This window comes from Papaver somniferum, chromosome 2, assembly GCF_003573695.1.
Source record: "Papaver somniferum cultivar HN1 chromosome 2, ASM357369v1, whole genome shotgun sequence".
NCBI lineage: Eukaryota > Viridiplantae > Streptophyta > Magnoliopsida > Ranunculales > Papaveraceae > Papaver > Papaver somniferum.
In genome coordinates this window covers 182,738,677-182,746,151 of record NC_039359.1, presented here as the reverse complement: position 1 = coordinate 182,746,151, position 7,475 = coordinate 182,738,677, and the positions used below count along the sequence as shown (strand labels likewise).

The following is a 7,475-nucleotide window of genomic DNA, read 5'->3' as shown; positions in this document are numbered from 1 at the left end:
TAAGTCGTCCGACGTATTCTTTTGTGAATTTCTTCCTTACAGAAAACCAGAATTCTTATAAGGATGATCGCTCTTCTAGAAATCATCACAGGATGCAAGTTCCTCTGTTTGGTATAAACTTTTGCGCCACTACTTAACATAGTTCTTGCGCTTATAAGAATGTGTCGGGCAAGTCTAAGTCAAGAAGATGGAAACCTTTTTTTTCTTCTCCTTTGGAACTTGTTTCTAGAGGACCTAGACTTAGCCCTCAGAAAAATCATTCTGGTGGATCTTTAAAAAGGTTTATGACGAATTCTCCTGGAATAAGTTATAATCGATGGAAGGAAGGGAATACACGTTTTAAACGCTCTAAAGACTTGTACAACTCTTCCCCCATAATTCATAGTGAGATCACTTCTCACACATTCACTACACCAAAATCAGGATTTTATCACAGTGTAACCTGTCACAGTTTATTTTTCAGTCACTGATACACCTGTTATAAATCCTGCAACAATTATAACCGTTAATAAATTTCTTATTCGTGATAATGATTAAGAATATTGAATTCTTTTATTAGTAACAAATTTGTTGATAATTTTACAGACAATCATAATTATAATTTAAAATGATGATTCCACCCAAAAATTTCACCACACCTAAAACAACCCCAAAATTACAACTCCTTGAATTTTACTTGTCACTACTTTTCCCACATTTGTACAAACTAATAATTACATTTCATTTCTATAAATCAAAATACATTTTTCTTTTTCTTTTTAATTTTCTTAATATTAGAAAACATGATCAAGACCAAGTCAACAAGTCATGAGTTTGTAGGAAATTTGACTTTGACAAATACCAACCTTTTCTCTTGATTTTGTCGACAAAACCACAACAGGAATATCTGCTTCTTCCGAAGACAGTGAAAATTACCAAACTACCTTATCGGAATAAGTGCAATAAAAAATCTGAAGATTGTGAAAATGACAGTTTATACCCTTTCGGGAAATAAATGCAATAAATATTTTGAAGACTGGGAAAATGACTAGACGACCCTTATCGGGAATAAGTAAAGTAAATATTACACATTGTGAAAATGACCATATTACCCTTACCAGAAATAAGTGCAATAAATATTATGGAGACTGTGACAATTACCAGACTACCCTTATCGAAAATAAGTAAAGTAAATATTACACTCTGAAAATGACCATATTACCCCTACAAGAAGTATGTGCAATAGAGATTATGGAGACTGTAAAAATGAAAGACTACTCTTATCGAAAATAAGTAAAGTCAATATTATAAACTTTGGAAATGACCATACTACCCTTATCGGAAATAAGTAAAGTAAATATTACAGACTGTGAAAATGACTATTTTATCCATATTGGAATTAAGTGCAATAAATATTATTGAGACTGTGAAAATGACCAGGCTACCCTTATCCGAAATATATAAAGTAAATATTACAGACTGTGAAAATGACCATATTACCCTTATTGGAAATAAGTGCAATAAATATCATGGAGACTATGAAAATAACCAAACTACCTTTGTCAAAAATAAGTAAAGTAAATATTAGAGACTGTGAAAATGACCATATTACCCTTACTGGAAATAAATACAATAAATATCATGGAGACTATGAAAATGACCAAACTACCCTTATCAAAAATAAGTAAAGTAAATATTACAGACTGTAAAAATGACCATGTTACCCTTAGTAGAAATAAGTGCAACAAATATTATGGAGGCTATGAAAATCACCAGACTACCCTTATCGGAAAAAAAAGTAAGGTAAATATTACGGACTGTGAAAATGACTATTTTACCCTTAATGAAAATTAGTTCAATAAATATTACAGAGACTGTGAAAATGACCAAACTACCCTTATCGGAAATAGATAAAGTAAAATATTATAGATTGTGTGATGACCATATTACCCTTATTCTTGCATCCTTCTTGAGAGTTGCAAGGGTGATAATCATGGGAGTCTCAAGCTTTGTTGTATGTCTTTATGAGTTTTATTTTAATTTTATGAATTTTCGTTTCTGCTATCGGTCCCAGGCTCTAATTTGAGGCTTTCTCTCTAAATTATTAAGCTATGTTAACTAATTTTGTGTTTCCTCTTATTGGATTTTCTTTTAATCCATCTTTTCCGTGTAACCGGTCCGCGAACGTCTATGTCCCTCTTGTGTGAGTTCATAGGGTTTCCTTGATGAGAAGTTTCTTGATGAGTACCAAATAGTGCGTATTTCTACACCTTTTTATTGGCAATTAACTCATCTTTTGCGCTATAAAATCATATATTATCCCAAATTCTGTATTTTCATTGTTTTCAAGAATAAGTACTTGTACTAATTAATTTTGTGTGTTTAGGTACTAAATAAAGCTTGAATGGATAAGCCAAAAAAGCAGAGAATTAGTGACAATGGGAGAGAGACAACAAAGACTCGCGCTAGAAGGAAGTGAAGAATGTCTTTTGCACCTCATCTGTAAGTGAATAATATATCTTCACGTCTCAAAACTAGAAAGTGGGCTTGAGATATTGGCTTTGAAGAAGACATGAGCCCAGAAGAGATAAAAACCAAGACCCAAGCCCTATTCCAGTCTGAGCCGTAGGATTCTGGTTAGCTTATGAGCATCCAGACATCAACAATTGAAGTATCCACCCAACACCCTAGCTCCTACCACTCTTCCCCTAAATCGAACAGAAAGCCAAACACTCATTCCCTTCGTACTTTCTTCTTCTCCACCCCCTGCAAAACTTTTAGTTCACCATACCTCCATCAATCACCTCCATCTCCGACCAACTCTGAGCACAGCTAACCTATCAGATACCCTATGAAATCAAACAACCTCCTAGCCTCTATATATCTCCATCATAGCTTCTTCTCCACATTAGTAACCCTAGAAGCTAGGGTTGAGAGAGATAAGTCTAGGGTTGTCCTCAATAGCTAAAAGAAAACATCAAGTCTAGAATTGCAGGGGGGGTTTGTCGGGAAAATGCGTATTGGGTGAGTGGATGTTCTCTAATTTTCGAATTTGAGTGATTGAGGAGAAGTTTGAGGTATAAATAGATGATGCCGTTATGTAAGAAGGCATATGATTTTTAGTTGGATCAATTGCTAATTTAATAAAATTGTATTTTAATCATCTTCATCACGTTTTAAGTTCACCTGCTAGGGTTTAGATGAATCCCTAGTTTGCTACTTGTTATTCATGTTAATGGCAATAATGTGCTTAAATGTTCATTTGAAATTCAGTCTTAGGGCTTCAACACTTTATTTTCACAGTGTATGCCAGGCATCCATTGTAGTTAGAATAATCATGTATTGTTGAACTGCAACTCACGTAATCTTATATATTGTTCTTTTGATTATCCGTGCCCTGAAAGACAGTTAATGCTTATGAGAATACCTTAGTTGTGATTGAATAATTCATTTAATAGTCAACCTTAGATATACAGAAGGCTTGTATCTCCATTGTTATCAGTATAAGGACATGGTTAGTATCATTAGGAAAGTAACTAGTGTAAGTTAGTGGTCGATTCAAATGCCCTAGTATCCTCATTATCATTTGTCTAATTACATCTTGTTTTGTATCTTTCTTTATTATTTCAGTTAATATCAAACAACTTTGTCGTATCGACACAAACAAACCCCTTTTGGTTACTTCACATTTGGATCAGTTTCAGTGAGACTTGGATTTCGACTTACACCCACCTTGTCCTTGAGGATCGACTCGTGCTTACCCTGTTTACAGACTCGACATTGTATACTTGCAGTTAGTACAATTGTAGGCTTGTTTATAGACCTACCAAGTTTTTGGCGCCGCTGCCGGGGACTCGGTAGCGGTGCAGCTAAAGTTTCTTCTTTACTTTACTGATTTTTAGTATATTGTTTGTATATATGTGTTAGATCATTGCATCCTATTGGTTAGTATAGTTGTAGTTTTGATTTTTCTTTCACCTGCATAGTTAAAATCATCTATCAGTGCATTTTGCAGATTATCTATCCTTAGTTTAACTTAGTTATTTCCATCATCTGTGTAACTTAGTTTTGTAGTATAAGTTGTAGTTTTTAGCTGTAACTTCCATTTCAATCATATATTTGCATTACTTCAATCTTTTTGTTAAGTTAAGCAACTGGGCATCATTATCTTCTACTGTATAGTACAACTTGTTCCATATCACGCTTGATGTTCTCATCATCTGTAGTTGTAGTTGTACTTTTAAATTTTCTTTCACTTGCATAAAAGTGCATCTAGTTTCAGTTAAGGTACCTGCATTATAGTCCTGTAAGTTTTCCTCAGCATATTTGTTAGTTTTTCTTTTTGTTTCCTTTCTCAGTTCATTGGTTAATACAATATGTAGCTTAGTTAGTCCATCTGTTCATTTTTCATGTTAAATTTCTCTATCATCTTTTACCGTAGCTCATCAATCTATTGTAGCTTTTCAGTTTGTTTTAACTCTGTAGCTTCTGTGATATATATCTAGCATAAATTTGTTGTAACCCTTTCATATCCCGTAGCACACTTTAAGTGATCTGTGAGTAGTGTTTGTTATTGCAAAACCATCTGTACATTTCCATTAGTTGGTCAATGTCATCTTGTTACCGCCTGCTACTCAATCTTAGACATTTTCATAACAGTTAAGTCACATTGCTTGGTGTACTTGAACACTGAATATGCAAACCTGATTTGTCACATCACAGCTGCCTGTGCTTCCTTCCTGAACTCTCTGCACTTGAGATGACTGAATCATATGTTAGATTTAAATTACAGTCAGTAGCTGTCAATTGGTTTACATCGTATTTCCGGGTCTGTAAATTTCCATACCACTTGAGTTACTTTGGTTGGTTGAGCATATGCCAGCATAACTTAGATTTTGTTAAGGATTGTCTGTCACCTGTGTTTGGAGTCTCAGCAAGTGTGTAGCAGTTTTGTTAGTTCACTGATACTCAAAATCTTTAATTACCCTGTAAAATTCCATTCAGCGCTAATGCTCTCTTGTTTTTACTTCACCTATACCATTTCTGGGAACTAAAATTCCTCTCTGAGTTAGCAGGTACCTGAAACTTCTGTCGTGTAAGCCAGAAAGAAAGAAAAGGAGAAGAAAAAGGAGCGGAAAAAATCTGTGGAAGTGCCTAAACCCGGTTTATACCGGCGATATCATTCTCGACCTTTAAAATATTTGATAACTTCCATGATTGCTTGTTAAAACTGCAGCATCACTGTTTTGCAACGAATCTCTGAGTTTTCGATGATCTGTCTTGAATATTGTACCTTGTTCACCTGGTAAACTAGTTACCTGATTGAAATTTTCTATAATCCTGTGAAGTTGAACAAACTCTTTGCGTATTGAAGTTGTTAATTCGTTGTGCATCAATTAAATCTCAGTAGAACTAAAATATGTATGCCAAAGCATGATCCTGTGATATTTGAGTTATATGTTGGTTAACTGAGTCTGTTGTTAGCTGCGCTAAACTTGCATGATTGTGAATCTATGAGCCTTCTAAACATCATATGTGGCCTGAATTTAGCACCTGCTTGTTATTTCACTTTTGATCTATTAATCTCGACATAACCTGTGCATTCGTGACTGGAACGGACTGTTATTTTCGTAAGCATTGGTCTGTGATATACGACGTCTATCTGTTGACCTAATCGCCCTGGTACCTTTGTGAATGAATCTGTACATCATCTTGGTTCTATATTAAGTTTGTATGCATAATTTTGAAAACTGGATTTTGGTTCATACAAGCTTAGCTTCCTTGTTTTGAAAATCATTAGATGTATGAGTATTTTAACATGATGAATAGTATGCATACTAGGCTATGATCGCGACCTTTAGAGACCAAACTAATCGACTAGTTAGAATCAGTCAAGAGGATATTATTGAGATACCCACTTCTGAAGAGAATAGCCCTAACCAATTTGAGACAATGGGTGAAGAATTGAACCAGGACTGTAGTATGAAGGAACACATGTACCCAACTAGGGCAAGCCAGCCCTCGTGTATTTTTTTACCAGCTGATGCTGGTCAATTTGAGTTAAAATCTAGCACAATTTTCATATGTTGCCTGTGTTTGAAGGGGTTGATGCTGAAAACCCTTACAACCATGTATGATATTTTGAAGATATTTGTGGGACTCTGCGTTTTTACCAAATGCCGGAAGAGTCCCTCAAACTGAGACTGTTTCCTTTCTCTTTGAAAGAAAAATCCAAGTCCTGGTTGAATGCCCTACAACCACAGTCCATTAGAACATGAGAAGATCTCACTAAAGAATTTTTCAAAAAAAATTTCCCAAACCATAAGACTGCGACAATTCGTCAAAGCCTGAATAGTTTTGTGCAATCAGAAGGTGAGACTTTTTCCAAATATCTGGAGAGATTTAATGAATTATTGCTCCAATGTCCTCATCATGGTTTTTTAAAATGGAGACTTTTGCAAATTGTGTATGACGGCTTACATGTCAATACCCGAACCACAGTTGAGTCAATGTGCAATGGTGCATTTATTGACAAAAGTGATAATGAGGCTTGGACTTTCTTAATCGAAGTCGCTGAAAAGACTCAGCAGTGGGAGTCCATCTATGAACCTAAAAAGACTGCCCCTGTAGCTAATGTCCATAGGATTGAATCTGACTTTGAAGGAAATGCAAAGATTGCATCCTTAACTAGGAGAGTGGAAGCGTTAGAGCTGCAGAAGAATGTGAAAACTACTGCCCCTACTCTCCGTGAAAAAATTGAAACAACCACTTGTGCTGCATGTCACAGTTCAGGCCACTTGGTGGATAGTTGTCCAGACCTACAGGCATTTCAAGAATCTAAACTCGAGCAGGCCAATGCTTTGTATTATAAGCAAGAGAACAACCCTTATTCTCAGACCTACAACCCAGGGTAGATAAACCACCCTAACTTTTCATGGCTTAAAGGGCCTATACAAGGGGGTACAAAGAGTAATAACCAAGGATATTCATATCCTAGAAACCCCCAAGTACAATCACACTCTCAGTACCCTGTATAGAAAAATCCTAGCTTTGAAGATAGTGTCGGTCTGTTGACCCAAAATCTTTTACAACTTCAAAAGACCACAGACCAATGTTTCACAAGTCTAGAAACTTAAAATGGGTCAAATCTGTGATGCACTAATGAGAGAGAAAAAGGAAAACTCCCTAGTCAACCTCAACAAATTCAGAAAAGTGCATTTCAGGCAAGCACCTAAACTTGTAATAAGACTCCACGTGATCATGTGAATGTTGTCACTACCCTTCGTAGTGGTAAAGTTGTTGAAAAAAATGTAGGTGTCCCTCAGTCACATGAGTCTAAATTAGATTCACCAGTGCATACAACTCCACAGAGGACATCCGTTGGAGAAAAAGAATCTGAGCAAGATAGTGACTCTAAGAATTCTACAAATTTTAATGTCCCTGCACCATCTAATATGCCTGATGCCTCATTTCCACAAAGGTTGGTGGAGCAGAAG

The 7,475-nt window shown here is 35.6% G+C and overlaps 1 long non-coding RNA gene across 1 annotated transcript; it reads left to right on the top strand.

The window, feature by feature from the left end:
• Positions 1-2,696: 2,696 nt before the first annotated feature.
• Positions 2,697-5,397, top strand: LOC113349958. Its single transcript, XR_003360506.1, has 2 exons — positions 2,697-3,003; positions 3,610-5,397. It is a non-coding gene; the product is annotated as an uncharacterized LOC113349958 (long non-coding RNA).
• The last annotated feature ends 2,078 nt before the right edge of the window (positions 5,398-7,475 follow it).